Source organism: Dermacentor andersoni, chromosome 3 (assembly GCF_023375885.2).
Source record: "Dermacentor andersoni chromosome 3, qqDerAnde1_hic_scaffold, whole genome shotgun sequence".
In the NCBI taxonomy this organism is placed as follows: domain Eukaryota; kingdom Metazoa; phylum Arthropoda; class Arachnida; order Ixodida; family Ixodidae; genus Dermacentor; species Dermacentor andersoni.
In genome coordinates, this window is record NC_092816.1 from 36,508,787 (window position 1) to 36,528,109 (window position 19,323).

General features: G+C 45.6%; 1 long non-coding RNA gene across 3 annotated transcripts in view; it reads right to left on the reverse strand.

Moving 5' to 3' along the window:
• LOC126517737 (uncharacterized) overlaps positions 1-19,323 on the reverse strand; it is a 67,440-nt gene that overhangs the window by 21,339 nt on the left and 26,778 nt on the right. For 2 of the 3 annotated variants that reach the window (XR_008609784.2, XR_008609785.2), the window contains 3 exons: positions 17,744-18,115; positions 13,094-13,228; positions 862-957 (listed from right to left, as the gene is read on the reverse strand). This is a non-coding gene — a long non-coding RNA (uncharacterized lncRNA). The remainder of the gene's footprint in view (positions 1-861; positions 958-13,093; positions 13,229-17,743; positions 18,116-19,323) is intronic. The other variant, XR_008609786.2, reaches the window with a different exon arrangement.

The window sequence follows — 19,323 nt, forward strand, 5'->3', positions numbered from 1 at the left end:
GGTGATTTCAACGAGTTCTTTCTTTTTTTCGAAAAGATGAAATAGAACTGGTCAAGTTGCATATTATTTTGTCTTATGACACAATACAAGGATGTTCTTTTGCAACGAGTGGTTGAGTACTAGTGACAGAATTTAACTGAGGAATGCTTTGGTCATCGGGCAAGTGCTTGAATGTCCCGGGGGAGTCTAACCTTGTCCTGCATTTACCTGAATTTCTCTATTAGTAAGGCTGTACTTGTGATAATATTGACGCCTTGGAGACTCTGGAGCACTAATGTATCATTTTCGCTGGACTTCATATTTCCCTTTAGTGTCCCTTTAAGAAGGAGACGAATGCGTAGAAAAAAATCGAAATGTGCAAAACACATCAATAATAATAATAATAATAATAATAATAATAATAATAATAATAATAATAATAATAATAATAATAATAGGAGGAGGAACACAGGCAGGAAACTGGAAAAGGGCTTCATTCCAAGCTACCTAAGGCTTCGTTTTTAATTTGTATAGACAGCTGTCATCATATGTTAACCACAGGTGAACATTTAATTTGCTTTACATCACGTGTGATACCGCTCCAGCTGGATATCTTGCATCGGCATGTATCCTCCGATTTTGCTTTCAAAAGACAGTGAGTTGCACATCAAACTTCTTTCTCATCCTGTGTTCCTGCTTTAGAGCAACAAATGACACTCGCTGCCTGTCATTCAGTGTTGGCCGAAGGTACTAAGCTAGAAACTTCGTATTCAGTAGTGAAACTCGGCCAGACGCAAATGTTTTTCTGGTATGTTGTTTGTAGACAACAGGCATAAATAAAGGGTTAATTATCAATTTACACAATTATAACTATAAGCTTACTTGCTCATGTGAAGTCAGTCACAAATTTCAAGACGACACGTGATGCCGGAGTCAAAACTGCTAGTATGATTTCCATGAGTGCAAAGCAGGTTGCACCTGAAATAAAAGAAAAAAAGATATGAGCATTTTTTCAAGAAAGTATCTCATTCACACTTGTTCATTGCCATGTAATGCTACTGCATGCATGCTCTGCACCAAGAACTCATATTGCAGTTCTGTAAACTGAATCCCTTACAACAATCAAAGCGGGCAAATTTGATGCATCGATTAAAATTTTATGTGAATAGTTTGGATTGTTTATAAGCACTTTGCAATGGTTTTACTTGCGTATTAGTGGCCTATTTGAAAGCCTTGTGTATTACATCAACTTTCTCCGCTTTAGACGAACTATTAGATTCAATATACAGAATGGTGACATAGGTGAATAGTTTGGATTGTTTATAAGCATTTTGCAAAGGTTTTACTTGCGTATTAGTGGCCCATTTGAAAGCCTTGTGTATTACATCAACTTTCTCCGCTTTAGATGAACTATTAGATTCAATATACAGAATGGTGACAGTTTTTTTGTAGCCGAGTTGTAAACTTGATAGCTTGTTTATAAGAATTTGTGATTTTCAACAATTCTTACATAAAATATTGAGAGCATAAATGAGAAATTTGCTACGAACGATGCCTAGATTCTAATTTGTTCTTTTAAATGCGAAAACCTCATGAAATTTAGCGCAGTTACGGCGACGAGAAACAGTTTCTCTTTTCCGATGTATTCAGATTGGAGCCCCAGAGCTAACACTTCCTTTTAAAAACACGGATCCACTTCATTGTATAAAATGACGGGCTTGAACACAACGGATCAAGTTGTTCTTATAAATGCATTAGCTTCAGGATTGTCAAAGTAAAAAAAAATTAAGTGTACGAAGTCGGACAAGTTGTAGAGTGGTGTGTGTTTATGTGCGTGTGTGTGTGTGTGTACACGTGCATGTGTGCGTGCGTGTGTCAACAAGAAACCGAGGGGCCCAATCGTTATTAGTCATATCTTGAGAAGCCACAAACAAGGACACCAGGGATAGCATACAGGAAATTACTTATGCTTATTAATTGAATTGAAGAAATAAATTGATGGCAACGAAAATGGATGAATGCACAACTTGCCACAGCTGGGGCCCGAAACCACATGTTCACATTACACATGCGTATGTATGTGTGTACACACACACATATAAATATATATACATATATATATATATATATATATATATATATATATATATATATATATATATATATATACATATATATATATATATATAAGAGAAATAAATACAGGTGGCAGTGCAAAAGCACACTGGCTCCATTAGTATAGCATAAACGCATAAACACGACGTTACTCTTAACATTTTGACCAGTAGGCCAGCCTCCATTTGCATTTGTCAAGAAAAAAAACAGCATAAGACGTTCCGTTTTTTTCTTCTGTGCTGTGTGTGTGTGTGTGCACGTGTGCGTGTATAAAAGCATTCTGATGCTATACTCAACCAACTTCTTTGTTTCACTAACGATTTGTTTGCTGCCTTCAGACAAGGATTTGATATAGACTATTTTTTAGATTTTGCAAGAGCTTTCGACTTTGTATGTCATGATCTACTTATCCATTAACTTAATCAGCTCAGTACTGACTGAAATGTGTTGTCTTGGATTAAGGGGTTTCTTTTCAATCATGGTCAATATGTGACACCAATACCTATCCATCCACTTTGTCACATTACATCAGGAGTGCCACAAAAACACATTTTGGGGCCTTTGCACTCCGTGATTTATAATAATGATCTCCCTAACTGTGTAACCTCATCATCAATTAATCTGTTAGCAAATGATTGTGTAATATACTGCAAGATCACCAACCATGTTTCATATAAGTTGAAAGGGGATCTCTGTCTAACAAATGGCTTATGAAATTTGCTGCTAGCAAGTGTAAATTGATGCGCATATTGTGCAGGGTCAGCAATGGCAATAACTGTATGTATATATATTCTTTGAATGACACTTTGATAGCATCAGTTAACACTCACAAGTATCTTGGCCTTCACATATCTAATGATCGGTCTTGAAATATGCATGTTAATTATAGTGCTGGTAATGCTAATTGCATGTTATGATGTCTTTGTTTTCTATGGTTCCTACTTCTGTAAAACTAACACGCTACAAAATCCTAGTTCGGTCAAAACTAGAGAATACAAATCTGCCATTAGGGATAACAATCGAACAGCTCGCTTTAATTTTTCCAACTATACCCGCCATCTCAGTGTAACATGACAGAGAGATGAACATGAATTGTTTTCCATACAGTGTAACATGTACGTAACATGTCACATGTACGAAACATTTTTTCAAAAGTGTAACACGTTTTTTATGCAGTGTAACCTGTATGAAATAATAACAACGGATTTGCCGGAACTTTCATTACGCCGCAAATGTGCCTGCCTTTGTCTATTCTGCAATGTTTATCACTCCAACTATGTGCTGAAGAACCAACTTATCACCCCACCTTTCTATGTTTCGTACCAATTTAACCACAGATATAAAGCTGCCGTCTCATCCTACCAAACACACAAGTACCATGATTCCTTTTTATCCCTCCCCCCCCCCCCCCCAAGTGTCGGCTGTAACCACCTTCCTGCTTACATCATTCAGATGTATCAATCATCGATGAAGATGTATCACAGATACATCTTCATTCAAAACAGCAGTCCACCACCACTATCACTCTACATTCTTTATATAATTGCCTGCATCAGGCACGTACCGAGAATGTTTTTCGGGAGGGGGGCCCAACCCAAGGTAACTTTTATAGTTCCTTGGGTTAACTCGAGTTAATCGCGCGGGCGCCGAATCGATGAGAAAACTGGCCTTCATACCCCAGGAGATGCCGATAAATACCATCATCCAGAAGGAGTGAAAAAGGCAGCAGAACGTTGACCACCGAGTAGCTGTCAAGTTTCAACATTGATTTGGCGGCGCTTTATGAATGTGTGTGAGGATTGGTGGCGTGGGCAGGGAAGTGGGGGGAGGGGGGTATGCCATTTAATTTCTGGTACACGGCTGGCCTGCACATTATTTTGCTTTGTTCCCATTTGATTCTGCAGCGCCTTTGGGCATTGAAAGTGTGAATAATAAATAAATTATGAACAAATAAGGACGTGGCCTCTTTTCATCAATTCATCTTTAAATAAACGCACCCCATCGTAACAGTTTTGGTGGCCGGTGCGGGGTAAAACAACGGCGTCCCCAAAGAATGACCAGGAAAACGCAATCCATGGACAAAAGCGCAATCCATGGAGCGTCACTGAAGTCTCCGAATTGCCGGTCTGCCACTACAGATAGCTTCCGATGGCGACAACCCACCACCTTCTTCCACCTACCCATGGCAGCCCTACATTGAACCACCAACCTTCGCCAGGAAAGCCGGGAAGACTTGGACGGATGGCTCCGCATTTACCAATGGGCAAGCCGGTTCAATGGCTGGAATGCCACCGCCCAGCTTAATAACGTTGCCTTCTTCCTCAAGGGAACTGTGTCTGTGTGGCTTGAAAACGACTAAGAAAGCATGACGATGTGGGAAAAGTTCGTAGACGAAATCAGGAAGTACTTCAGAGATCCGATAACTAAAAAGAAGCGTGCAGCTAGCAAACCTTAATGCAGCAAGCCCAAGTTCCTGGCCAAATCTGCACGACGTACATCGAGGAAGTGCTGAAGTTGTGCAAGGCCTTGGACCCTCAGATGACAGAAGAGGACAAAGTTGGTCATCTTTTAAAAGGGATCGCCGAGGACGTGTACCAGTTCCTCATCGGAGAAGACAGTGTGGATTCCATAAGTGACGTCATTCGGCACTACCATGGATTTGAAGCCTTGAAAGCTTGGCGTATCGCACCGAAGTTCGGCCGCATGGTCAACGTAAGTAACGTTGCCAGTGTTGACGTGGTCCCAGCTCCATCCGACCTTGATCAGTTATTCGGCAAGTGGTGCGCGAAGAGCTTGACCTACGTGAGGTGGCTTGTCTCTCAACCCCGCAGGCTCGAGAGCCTTTTTCTCACTGAGACTTCCGTGAGACGTTCATCAACGCCGCCTCCGTAGACGCCTACAACTTTGCTCCTCGTCCAAGAGCGCCAAACTCTACCATGAGCGCGGATCCCAGTTATCAGTTCCATGACGGTTACTCCCAGTCCACTTGCAGTTTCCCAAGAGTGGGACGGTTGTGCGAGTTATCCTGCTACTGACAATTTCAGTGTGTCCTGTGAGCGCTCCATCTGCTTCCAATGCAGTATTCGCGGCCATGTCGCCAGATTTTGTTCTCATTGCCGTCGCACTCACCACGGTCCCATGAAGTGTGGGAAGTGATTTTAAAGAGATAAGTGCAGTGCTGTAACTGTCTCCCACAGGAGGACACCTAAACAGCACTGCACAGGGAAAGGGGTGTGGGGATAAAGAGATGGAGAGGAAAGGCCAACCCTTGTGTGCTCGAGTACGTGGTGTCGCAACGCACCAAATGCCCGCTGACGCAGACGCCCCTAAGGGGCAGTCCCGTGCACTTTTTATCGGCGTAGCAATTCATCGGCACGGTGACATGACACGCTGGGCTTCTGGCTCCGATAGCAGGACAAACCACCAGGCGAATTACAGTAGCGACTCACCAGCTTCTGTGCGGAGCTTGACTCCGCCGCCATCATGCCAGCGCATGTCTCTATCTCCACGACGAAGTCTCACGTCACCGCCGCCGGGAAACTAGGTGGCGTGCCCAATGGAGGGGAGGTCGCCAGTCATCATCAACTACACGCCCCTATGCCTCCGCCAGTCACCATGTGTCATAACAAGATTCGTGTTTCAGTGGACAATGCTGCTACGTTGGCCTTAGTGGACACAGCAGCGAGTGTCTCCGTTATCAGCCTGGATTTCAAAACCCGACTGGGCTCTAAAGTGACGTTTCGCTGGGATAACGCTAATGCATTTCGTTCTGTGGGTGGAGAGTTGCTTCGACCTATTAGAGTGTGCACTGCGTACATCTATTTCTCCCAGAACGTGTATCAAGCCGAATTTGCAGTGCTTCCTCAATCCCCTCACAACGTAATTCTTGGCTTCGATTTCCTACAACACTGCAATGCCACTGTTGACTGCAGTACTGGCGAGCTTTTCCTGTCTCCTCTTGCTGACCAACGTGCTACCCGTTCACACACTCTCGGCGTAAGATGCTGTTAACGGCATGTTCCTAATCCAGAGTTCGAGTTGCTGCTTGTGGTGTCGATACATTTGATGCAATCGTTGAGCCTGTGCCTTCGATGGTTGTGAAGAAAAGTGTGCTCGTACCTCGATGCGTCCTCTCTGTGGCCTGCGAAACAGCTACACTGTGGGTGTCAAATTTAGCCTCCCAATCTGTTGTGCTACCCAGCGGTATGCGGCTTGCCTCTTTTGTAGTGGATACCAGTCTCAGCATAGGCGCTTTAACTGATGACACGCCACACGAATCCCGAGAGCATGGGGCTGATGACGGTGTCCCTGAAGACTCGTCGTCTTTTTTAAAAATGATCAACAAGTCACTGTCTCAGAGAAGCGCCAAGCCCCGGTCAGCATCCTTAGCAAGCATGCATAATAATTTGATTTCGCGCAGAACGCTAACAAAGTTCGTGTTCCAACTATGCAGGCTCGGCACAGGATCGACACGGGATCTGCGCAACATATCAGGCAGAAGCCCTACCGTGTGTCCGCGTTAGAGTGCAAGACCATCGCTAAACAGGTCGACGACATGCTAGCCAAGGGCGTCATCTAAGATTCCTCTAACCCTTGGGCTGCGCCGGTCATCCTCGTGAAGAAGAAAGATGGGTCCTGGAGGTTTTGTGTCGACTACGGGCGTCTCAATTCTGTGACGAAAAAGGGTGTGTATCCACTTCTCCGGATCGGTGACGTTATCAACTGCCTTCACTTCGCATCCTACTTTCCATCTGTAGACCTCTGATCGGGCTACTGGCAGATACCCATGCATTCAGCTAACAAAGAAAACTGCTTTTGTGACCCCAGACGGCTTATTTGAATTCAACGTCATGCCGTTTTGTTTATGCGGTGCGCCTGCAACATTTGAGGTTTATAGACATGATACTGCGTGGCCTGAAATGGGAGGTTTGTTTGCGTTATCTAAACGATGTCATTTTCGCCACACTTTTGCTGAGCACAACCATCGACTGGACGTTGTTCTGATGTGCCTTGCCCTCAACTCCAAGAAATGTCACTTTGGCCAACGAGAGGCGCTAGTACTTGGACACTTAGTGGACAAGCAGGGGGTGCGCCCAGACCCACAGAAGGTCGCTGCAGCTAGCAGCTTTAAACAATTGCAGTCACAACACGAGCTGAGGAGCTTCTTGGGTCTTTGCTCGTACATCCGACGTTTTGTGCCCAACTATGCCAATACTGCCTATCCTCTGACTTCATTGCTGCGCAAGGATAACCCTTTCACCTGGTCAGCAGATTGCGATTCTTCGTTTCGTCAACTGAAGTTTCTGCTGTCTTCGGGACCCATACTTCGCCATTTTGACCCTTCTGCCACAACAGAATTGCAAACCAACGCGAGTGGAATTGGCCTCGGCACCGTCCTCGTCCAGCGATTTGGTGGCGCCGAGCATGTTATTGCCTATGCCAGCCGTTCGTTGAGCAAGGCCGAACAGAATTACACTGTCAATGAGCAAGAGTCTCACTGTCGTCTTTGCAGTCCAGAAGTTCTGCCCGTATCTCTGCAGGCGCCGCTTCACGATCGTTACTGATCACCATTCACAATGTTGGTTGGTTGGTCTCCACGACCCGTCTGGCCGCCTTGCTCGATGGGCGCTATGTTTGCAGGAATTTGACTTCGCAGTCCGTTGTAATAGGGCCCGACATCACGCGGACATCAACTGTCTTTCGAGGCTCCCTCTAACAACAAGTGCATGTGACGCCGACAATTTCGATGAGTTTCTGGCCGCCATCGACGACATTCTTTTTCCCGACCTGGCCACTTTCCGGCAACAGCAGCATGACTGCAGCCTGGATGCCCTCTTTGCCTCAACTGCTCAACCAACAGGTAAAAATGGCTTTGTCATCCAAGATGGCTGCTCTACAAAAATAATTATGCGGCTGGTGGCGCCCGCCTCTTGTTAGTGGTCCCTAAGAATTGGAGAACCAACATGCTCCGTGTTATGCACGATGACTCGACCGCTGGGCACCTAAGTTTCACCAGAACATACCACCGCATTCAGGGCCTATGCCTATGACTAGTATGCAACGGGATATAGAAAAGTATGTGGCCAGTTGTAACAAGTGCCAGTGCCCTAATACTGCTCCGGTAGGCCTCCTTCACCCTGTGGTGCCACCATCATCTCCTTTCGAAAAGGTTGGAGTGGACCTTCTCTGGGCCCATTCCCTCACTTAACAAACGACAACCATTGGATTATAGTCTGCGTCGACCATCTGACATGTTACGCTGAAACCGCAGCGATGCCAATGGCCACAGCTCGATGTTTCAAGTTTCCTCCTGTCGTCTGTTATACTGCATCATGGACCCCCTCGTGTTATTGTGAGTGATCGCGATCCCCAATTCGTGGCCGACGTAGCCAAAGAGCTGTTGCGTCTCTGCGCTTGCCAGTTTTGCCATGCGACCCCATATCACCCGCAGACAAATGCTGTCGTCGAGCGCACAAACAGAATTTTGACCAACATGCTTTCAATGTTTGTCGATTGCAGGCACAAAAATTGGAATGACATCTTGCCTTTTATCACATATGCCTACAACACTGCAAAACATGATACTACCGGCTACAGTCCTTTCTATCTTCTTTATGTCGGACCATTCCGCAGATTCCTTGACACCGTTCTACCCTTTACTCCTCATGTGGACTCTTCTATTGCCCAGACCCGCCGCGGTTACTCAGTGGCTATGGTGTTAGGCTGCTGAGCACAAGGTCGTGGAATCGAATCCCGGCTACGGCGGCCGCATTTCGATGAGGGCGAAATGCAAAAACACCCGTGTACTTAGATTTAGGTGCACGTTAAAGAACCCCAGGTGGTCGAAATTTCCGGAGTCCTCCACTACGGCGGGCCTCATAATCAGAAAGTGGTTTTGGCACGTAAAACCCCATAATTTTTTTTCTATTGCCCAGACTCTCTGCCACGCTGAGGAAGCACACCGCATAGCTCAGCTCCGTACGTTGGCATCGCGAGACCACTCCAAAATCAGCTACGATTCACGCCATAAGAATGTGTCTTACGACAAAGGGGACACAGTATGGCTTTGGACACTATTTCACAAGCGCAGTCTGTGTCAGAAGTTTCTGGCTCGTTACACCGGGCTTTTCGTCATCACCAATTGCCTAAGTGATGTGACCTATTTGGTTGCTCGTCTCGTTTCTAATGGCTACAGGTCTAAGAAGATGCAACTTGTTCACGTCGCCCGCTTGAAACGCTGTCATCCCTGCGACTCCGAGTGGGCGTAACAGTTATTCACCCAGCAGGCTTTGGCTGTGAAGGGAGGAGTGTTACGCTAAAGCTACAGGAAGAATGGAGGAAGAGAACGAAGTGCGGTTGTCTTTTCAGCGCCTTGGTGTCGGCGCAGCCCCTTTTCATCAATTCATCTTTAAATGAACACACCCCATCGTAACAATATATAAAAAGTAATTAATTAATTATTGTATAGAAACAGACAGCTGGCCATTCGCCAGAAGGCCCGTTTTACCATCGGTTTTTCTTCTCTTCTCGCGCTCGCTGTGAGAGTGTCGAAGGCCAACTGCACTTCGTCTTCACACTCGGCCACGCTGCAAGTTTGCAGTACGGCTTGCAACCAGGTCACTTAACAAGGAGGCAACTTATCCAGGGAGTGAAGTCGCCATCAATGGGGCATGCAACCAGCTCCTCTTCTGGGTGGCACTGGATGTTTTGCTTTGGTCGCAGATCTCACCAATTATCCCATCAGAACGGGGCATGTACAGCCGGAGATCCTGTACACTGTACAGACACTTTGCACACACGTCGCATACTTCTTCGCAGTGTTGCCGCTGATGGATCGATGCTCACAGATGCACTTGAATCAGTCGAGATGGATGAAAAACCGCGTGCCTTGAGTGTCTGGTCTCTTGTGCGTCTGTCATACATGGGGAGGTCTTTGATGACAATGAGCTCAGTCATGTTATAGTCGCCTTTGCTACCTTCACTGAGGCCTTCCTGAGGGTGAGGTGAACAGCAGCGAATTCGGCCAATGGCTGCACTGGCACCCAATGATATGGCTGCGACGGGTCAGAAACATCTCCTGCTAGGATCCGCGGGCAGATCGGGCTCCTGGAGCGGTAGAGCCAATGCCTCAATGCACTAAGAGGAAGCTTTAGCTTGGGTGCTCCTATCTAAATACACGTAAAAAGAGAATTCATTTTTCTCGGCAACCACTACACCAAACTTGATGAGGTGTGTTGCATTTAAAAAACAACTTAAAATGTAGTGACTTGGTTTGAGATTTTAGATTTACGTTGGAAATTTTTTACTAAAGATTGGAAAAAATTGCAAATTTTCAGAAACCGAAACTATCAGAGTTTGCAACTCTGTAACTCAGGAATTAAAAATGATATATATATATCTCATAGTACATCTAAAGCGGATAAAATTGATACGTTACACATGAATATCAAAATTTAGTTATGTGTATATACAGCTTTTACAGAAACCTTGTAAATAATGTAACAAATTCATGTAAGATATCAATTGACATATTGAATTTGTCCGCTTTGAATGATCTAATAGATGCCGTTTACAGAACCACAATGTCTTCTTGATGCAGAGCTATTAATTTTTAAACTACGTGCTTTTATTTTGTTCGAACTTTCGAATTTCTGAAAATTATTTCAACAAAATTCAGACACTAAATCGAAATTCCACTTCCAGCAGTCACTAGAATTTAACTTTCAAATGGCACAAATTTCATTAAAATCGGTTTAGGGGTTATCTCAGAAAAGCATTTTTGCATTTTACATGTATTTGAATAGGCTGCGTAGGAGTTGGGCCCGAGCTAAAGCTTCCTCTTAATGAGTTTGGGAGCCACATCACCAGCCACAGTGGACGAAATCTCAATCTATTAAAGTGATGTCCTGTGCAGCATGTGGAGGTGCAGCTACAGCGGCAAAATGGTGTTGCTCCCGAGCTTTGCAGGGTTTTTATTGTGCTTTAGCACCACCTAGAAGCCACCCCACTGCAACCAGCCATATCGTTTGGCCAGGCAGGTCGAGCACCAAGTGTGTTGACTGCTTGCAGCCACAGAATGGAATGATTCTGGAATCCATAGTTCCAGGACCAGCAGTGGTTGTAAGGCTGCAGTTGAGAAACCGAAGGTGGCGGAAATGACATGGCCCGGCTGCTTCAGCGGCAGCAAGATGGATAGCACAATATTCGTCAAGCTGCCTACTGAACCGCTCGTTGAGCGAGGAGGGTAATCTGCGCACAATGAGGCTGCAGCACTCACGCCAGCTGGACCCATAGCCAAAGGAGCGTGAACGGCTGGAAGTACGACTATGGGAGCACGAACAGCATCCCTTGCTGGCTGAGAGGCCGATGGTGTGAAGGGAAGCGTGGACGGCCTTCCCTGGGAGCAGGAGACAAGATGGTTTGGTCCCATAAGGATTGCCCTTAGGCCTGGCCGGCCCTAGGCTGCGTTTTCGTCGAATAGCCATTGTAAAAAACCAGAGAACCAGCACGCAACCTCAGAGAAAAGTGACTGTTCAGTGTAGAGGACTACCTGCCGTACGTGCCCAGCTGCTACCGGACAATCGTCGGAGAGACCTGTGACCAGTGCAAGGCATCCAGTGCCACCTGCCAGAGGAGCTGGTTGCACGCTGAGCAGCTTATCAATGATGACTTCACTCCTTGGACAAGTTGCCTCCATGTTAAGTCACGTGGTTGCAAGCCATGCCGCAAATTTCGCCAAGTGTGAAGACACAATGCACATGGCCTCGGGTGCTCGCACAGCGAGCGCAATAAAAGAACAAAAGCATTTAATTTCTATGTGTCGGCCACAGTCCGGCCTTCATCAAGAGTGCAAATTGAAGGACACAGAGCTTAACCTATACATTTTCTCTATAAGAGTGACAAAAAGAAAACGAAAACGTAGGAAGCCTTGACTACAAGAACGCATGCATTCAGTGTCGTCATGAATAAGAACATGCGTACATACACTCAAGTAAAAAAACAAGAAAGAAACAAAAAGCGTATGCAGTTTATGAATACGAACTCATACATATGTTCAGTGGCATTATGAACGAAAAAACACTTAGGCAGCCTACGCACACAAACAAGTGCAGGTTCAGTGGCATCCACAAGGGAGAACGACGCAGAGAGTGGAACGTAGGAGAGAGGTGCCGCATGCTATCACAGAGCATGCCAGGGATTGCAGCTGCCTTGATGAAGAGTTTCTTTTGTTCCTTGCTTGAAGTTACTGCAACTTTTGTGGGACCACAAAGATGGTCAATACACCCCCTATTGGTTATACAATACTAGTACAGTGGCCACCCTTGACCTAGAGTTCCACGAACTGCATTCCATTGCATTCATTGAACATGTGGTATGTTTTGCATATGCGGGCAAACCGTTTTTTATACAAAGTCTTTGCATGCATGAAAAAAAAGATAAAAGATAAATTATTTCATGAAGTTATATGACAAAGCATATGACAACACAACAGAAGGGTGAGAAGAATCACGAATAAATGCAGCGAAAATTGAGATAGAATCAGTGCAACTGATCTTTTTTTATGTGAATGGCTTTCGTTGCCCCTTTTACCCGTATTCGCAGCAGTCAATGGTTGATGGTCGGCGGTCGAACGCTCACTGCCGCCAAAAGGCACCGATGAAAAGGTAGTGTGCACTCACACAAGAGAGTTGTGGCACCGAACATTTTCCCTTTATTCGTAAACTAATAGAGCTCTATGCGACCCTCCCACTGCACTCCAACAGCTCGGGGTGCCCGATGGTTTCGATACTTTTCGTGGAGTGCTCGGGAATGACCGCCCTCGTCACCTTCGAATTGAAGAGAATAGCTCACTAGAAGCACTCGGCTATTCGGTCCCATTGTCTATCATCATCGTTTTACGGGCACTCATACCCTTCTCTTCAATGCTTATATTTTTAGAGATTCAAAGAGACTTAGCAAACATGAAGTACTGAAAACAGTAACATCCACATTCACTTACACAACGTGATCAGTTTAGGGTACCACGTGTAGGTCTGGCAAAAAACTTGATAAGGCCTTTGACGACACCCAAAAAAATAAGGGTTTTCCTGGTAATTGAACATAACGCAAATGCCTTCGTGAGCCATATCATTGCCTGTAATAGAAAACAAGAGGTAAATTTGGTGAATGTCATTACTTCACTATAAAATATGTTTATTATTAGCTTGTATGTTTGCATGTTACATTTGTGCTTCAATGCAAAACACGACATTTGTTAAGAAAGTAATTGGAATGCAAACGCATATCTCCACAAAGTTTGGGAATTAATATATCAAAACTGGTGTCATCCTGAGAATTCGTTTCAGGTGGACCCACCTCACAAACTCCATGGCTAGAATTTGTAAGCTGTAATATAGGTCATAAGGTAATTAGTTTGAAACATAATTATGAATTTTTGTTAATTAGTTGATTATGCATTTCAATTTTTTCTGCAAGTAATGTTCGCCTCTTCGAATAGACCAGCACATGAACTAGAATTGTGGCTTCTGCCACAGGCAACCTTTGAAACTTTTTGGAAGTGTTCGCTGAAACACCCTGCATGTGCCTATGTGTAATATGGGTATGCCCCCCCCCCCCCCCCACACACACATACACGTATGTATTCGTAGTTCTGGTGTTGAATTCACAGAGGAGCGGGCAAAATAAATGGGGTGGGGAAAAGGATGATGCTTTTAGCTGAATGCCCTACATGTTGGTCTAGGCTCTAGATCAAGGGAGGGCCATAGTGTCACGGTTGTCATCGAAGCACCTGTTAAGGACGACGCCGAGGGTCTGGATCTCGCACAGAACGTCCACAGTTCGATATTGGTGAAATGCGGAATGCCTGTAGAGCAACATTTGTAAGCGCTTCAAAGAGCACCAGGTAGCAACTCATGTTATATCTCCTCTGCTGCGCCCATCAACAGCACTAGGGATTCCAAGTATAATCTCAACTTATGGTACAATTTAGGAAGCTTGCGTCACTCCTTTACCTGTCTTCCTACAAACTCTTTTTTGAACCTCTGAGTATTCCTGCGCCTACTGTGCCATCAACGACACCACCCCTTATCGACGTAAGGTCGGACTCCACTTTTTCGCGAGCCATTAAATCACAAGAATCTGCCATAGTATCATACTTTGCCTCTGCTGACCTGCCACCTATGGCCCCATAGGTAACTACCAATATGCAGGTTTTGTCTCTATATTCCTGGAATTTTCAAAAAAGAAATTATGAATATCTACTGGGCCTCAAACATATAACACTTGGCTACCGTATTTTCGCGATTCTAAGCACCCCCCCTCTATTTTCGCGAAAAGGTTAGGAAAAAAGGTGCATGCGAATCTAAGCACCCCCCTATTTCTTAGGAAGAGCGCGTAGCCAAGGTCGCCAAACGCGCTTGCTCACTCTGGAATCATTGCTCGGCGGACCTGCAGGCACGCGGTCGATGCTTCTGTTGGACGCGTTTCGCGGCCATCTGACCCCGGAGGTAAAGACAAAGCTTCGGAACATCAATGGCGACGTGGTTGTGATTCCGGGTCGCATGACGCCAGTGCTGCAACCCCTTGACGTTTCAGTCAACAAGCCCTTCAAAGCCAATCTCCGACAGGAGTACGAAGAGTTGGTGCGAAACCCTGACCGGAAGAAGATGCCGACGGGAAAGCTGCAGAAAGCGTCCCTATCAACCATCGCAAAGTGGATTTCGGACGCGTGGAAGAGGGTCTAAGTGGACGTTGTGGTCAAATCATTTAAGTGCTCGATCACAAACAACTTTGACGGAATGGAAGACGACCTTCTGTGGGAAACCGAGAGCAGCGATTCAAGTGGTGCGACGAACTCGAGTGGCAGTGATGGTGACTGAGCATCCTGCACAAGCGGTGGGCTCACTGTCTGGACCAATCTTTCTTTTGGATGTTTGCAAAATAAAATGTTATTTCTCGCGCCTATCTCGTCGTGATGTTGCAGCGACAAGAGGGAGGGGGGAGGGAGGGTCATTCTAGATTTTTCGAATCTAAGCACCCCCTTCACTTTGGGCATTGCGATCGTGTAAAAAAGGGGTGCTTAGAATCGAGTAAATACGGTATATGTAGAAAGAACATGGCTCCTCGGTGAATGTGTATACATAGACAGATCAGTCTCGTCGTATGCGTCAGGTGCAGCTTTCATTGTACCTGTCATCCGACAGCTTCTTCTGCATAACAAGATGACACTAACATCCATGGAACTAGTGGCAATCAGACAGGCAGTTCACTATATTTCACACCAAATTCTTGAAGTATCAACTGTTTTCAGCGATGCGAAACTGGCTCTACAGCTACTTAGAGTTACTATGAAGGAAAGCTCTTAGAGTGTTGGCTCTTCAAGCTGCTGAGCTATACACTTTAGTGAAAAGGAATGGCCACCACATTACATTTCAATAGTTTCCCAGTGAATGTGGTGTACGTGGCAAATAACTGGCTGATGCTGAAGCAAAGGCACTCGAAGAACCAGAGCTATTGCTTGCAATTTTTTCAAGAGCGGACGCCAACTCCCTTCTCTCAAGCGCCATCCCAAAAGTGACAGAAGAGCACTGGGATAATCTGATTAATCCCCACAGACGCTTCCCAAGATTGGACTATGATGAAATTTAAGCTACCACCAAAAATTAAATGCAGCTGCGCCAGCCTTTTGCACAGCCTAAGGCCGGGGGTGGCGTTTACACGCAGGTACGTGCACGACACGCGATGCACCCAAATCGCCAGATTGTAAGCTGTGCAACATGAATGAGACTATAGGTCATGTGCTGTGCGACTGCCTTCAGTATGTGGAAGAGTGACAAAATTGAACAATGACCTTATGTGCCTCAACAGCCCAGCGCTATCGGAGGACGGTATTTTAGGCCCTTAGATAGACAGGCCTTACTTTTTTAAAAAGTCTGGGCCTGAACTATGGGCTTTGAGTAGACCAAATTTCTTGCTTTATATTTTACGTCCTCCTTCTCTTGTGACCATCACCCATCATACACCTCTTCCCTCTTTTCCTCTTCCCCTACACCGAGCACAAAGTACCTGGCTAGAGGAATGCATCTCAGGCCGCCTTCTCTGCATTTCGTATCATTAAACTTTCTGTCTTCAACAATGCTGGCGTATGTCTGGCACATATCTGTTGCACTACGATACCCACACTGCCTCCTATTTCTCACTAAACTGCCAAGGTACGCAGCTACCCTGTTTGCAAACTACAACACACGGACCGGGTTTTATTAGAAATATTCGTGCATGGAGTCATTACAGTATTTTAGTTGTGTGTTTCAATGAAAGCATGAGCTACGAACTCAGTTTACAAGTCCCCTGGGGAGCAATATTTGCTAGCCTGTCGAGTGTCCATTGCGCATGCCTCTACCTCCTCGTCAAGAATTAGCCCAGCAGCAAGATATTACGACGACCAATCATTTTCCTCCACATGACAATCTTTTCTTCTAACACATGTGCACTAGTCTACTTAACCTACTTAACTACATTACTGATTACATAATCAACATAACTACTTAACCAAGTTTGAATAGTAAGGAGTAGATTATTTTATTCCAAAAGAAAACAGAAGGGAGGGTTTCGTAAAATGCACAGTAAATAAAATACCTTCGAAAATAATGGTAAAACCCATTGCAAATCAAATGCCTAAAAATTGGGCAGTTTGAAAAAATTATTGCATGTCTTTTACTGCCTTCAAGGGCTCATATCGCCACAGACACTACTGAAAAAGCTCTGAAGGCATGCCAGTACACTTATTAGGCATATCGGTGTTCGTACTGTGACAGGAGATGGCGGGTGCATGCGTGCATAGTTAAGGAATACATACTGTGCCCCTTAACGAATGACCGTTCTCATGCTTGTTATGCTTCACCGCAATACTTTTGCGTATGCTTCACAGTGTAACAGTTGTATTGAGGCGAAACTGCCTTTCGGGAATTGGCATTATGCAACGCTCTGTGCTTTCTGAGCTTCAAAGCCAATTGCGAGGACCACAAAAGCAGAGTCAGTGCCATTGCAGACAGCGGCGAATTCTTTCAATAAAAAACACGGCGCCAAATGGCAAGAAGCTTAATAGTGAACGTCAAAGCAACTAGGCTTAGTGTTGCCGCGGTAGTGGCTATGGCTCTCAGTGGATCTGCATGTGTGAGCGCCGGTTTGAGGCGGTCAGGTAATCAAAATGGCGGGAGTGGTGGCTTCGATCTGTTTCGGACCTGCGGTCACGGCAAAAAATCCGGAAAATTACACTGTGAAGGGTTCTTGTAACCGGAATTTCAGACGTTGTTATATATTAACTATATGGGGTACGTGGTAGTGCCGTGAATCGATCCGAATTATCGGGCATCCATAAAGTCTGTCGTTGACTATACACTGGCAGTTCCTCCAGCCGATGACACGGCGTCAAAAACGATTTGTTACAATTCCTCTGTTACCCGAGCTAGCATTACGTGACTTTCATCCCCATTCAATAAAATTACAGCTAATTTTCCCTGATAGAAGCACAAATTCCCTGAGGTTTCCATGAATATTTCCAGACTAGTCAACATGCCTGAGAATTCTTGGTTTTCCCGGTTGGTAGACACCCTGTCAACATTATACACAAGCTTATTGTGAAAATACGTACCAGGCTGTTTGGTGGCTGAACTTGCCCCAACAGGTGCCGTGACAGCGCATCGTTTTCGTTGCTGCGAACTACATACCATAACAGCAGCAACCCATGAAGTGCCAGGCAAATTTCCGTATCGACCAGAGGTAGGAAGCTGAAGGCGAATTCAGTTTTTAGTGCCTCACGGCTGACTTTCCTGGCACTGTTCAGAAATTGTTGCCTGATGTGAGGTGGCAGGAGTATGGCATTAGCATGTAGATAATCAAACAAATCATAGTCCAGTTGCACCTTTAAGAGCGTCTGCGTGAGCATCAGGATAACCCATTCGGACCTGGTGATATATGGGCAGAACGACAACACTGCACTCACAGTGGGTATGGTTGCTTTTTCCTGGAAATGAGAAGCAAGGTAAAGATAAGAGCAATGAAATAAAGGCACTTATTAAATACTCAATCATGCAAATAGTCGGTGTAATGCACTAGCTTTACATGGCAGGCGCAACCATGATGAAAAAATAAAGCGTTTCATAACACTCGGGGCACGTACTATCGCTACGCGCGATCGTTGCAATGGTACGGAACGGTTCGATAGCCCTGCTTCGCATGGTGACACACAAGAAGCATATGTATTGTGCAGGAAGAATGACTTGCAGGTAGCAAGCGATCCGCGCCAGCGTGCTACACACTTGCGGCAGAAACCATGCACGTCGCGAGAAATAAAACCCCAGGGGTTTTGCGTCGCGTTTCAAAAAAATTCGCTAGGCAGAGAAAGGCACAGCAAACACTTTGCCTCGTTGCAGTGACCGCGCGCAGCTACAGAACGTGCCCAGAGTGTTATGCAACGCGTCTTAGTTTAAGAAAAACATGTGTTGCTAGCAGCATAAGCGCCAGGAGATTCTCTGTGCAAAGCAAGGCAATGCAACTGCTTCACCCCGTTGCCGCAATCGCGCGCCCCTATAGAATGCGCCCCGGGTGTTATGCAACGTGTCTCAGTTGCAGAAAAGTTTGTATTGAGAGCAGCATAAGCCCCGGAAGATTGTCTATGCAAATCAAGGCAATGGAACTGTTTTCTACCGTTGCAGCGATTGCGCGCGGCAATAGAACGCGCCCCGTGTGTTATGCGACACGTCTCACTTTCAGATCAAGCGAAAGCCTCATCCCGTGCGGACCAGGCACAGCGCGCACAGCGAAAGAAAGTGCTTCGTACCGTTGGAGAACAGGGCCCGCAACCAGCAAGCAATAGGAAAGCGCGCAGGTTATGCGGCCACATTACGGTGCCATGGGGAGCTGGGAAGGTGCGCGCGTTGCACTACTGATCTGGTAACTCTGTGCGCTTCAAAAACGGCGTCATTGCATTTGCTACATTTGACGGTGTTTTTCCCTGCAAAATTTGGCGGGCAGCCTGGCAACATTGACCCGCAAATCTGACAACAGACTTCTACCACATCAGTCGGAACTCTGCCCATGACCAATGACAGCAATAACGAGGCAATAACTGATTGCTACTGATCACATCATCAATTCTGAAAATTCTGGAGGAGTGGCATTCAATAACACAAACAAGCACTCGTGCAAACTTGCCTGCGATATACACTGAAC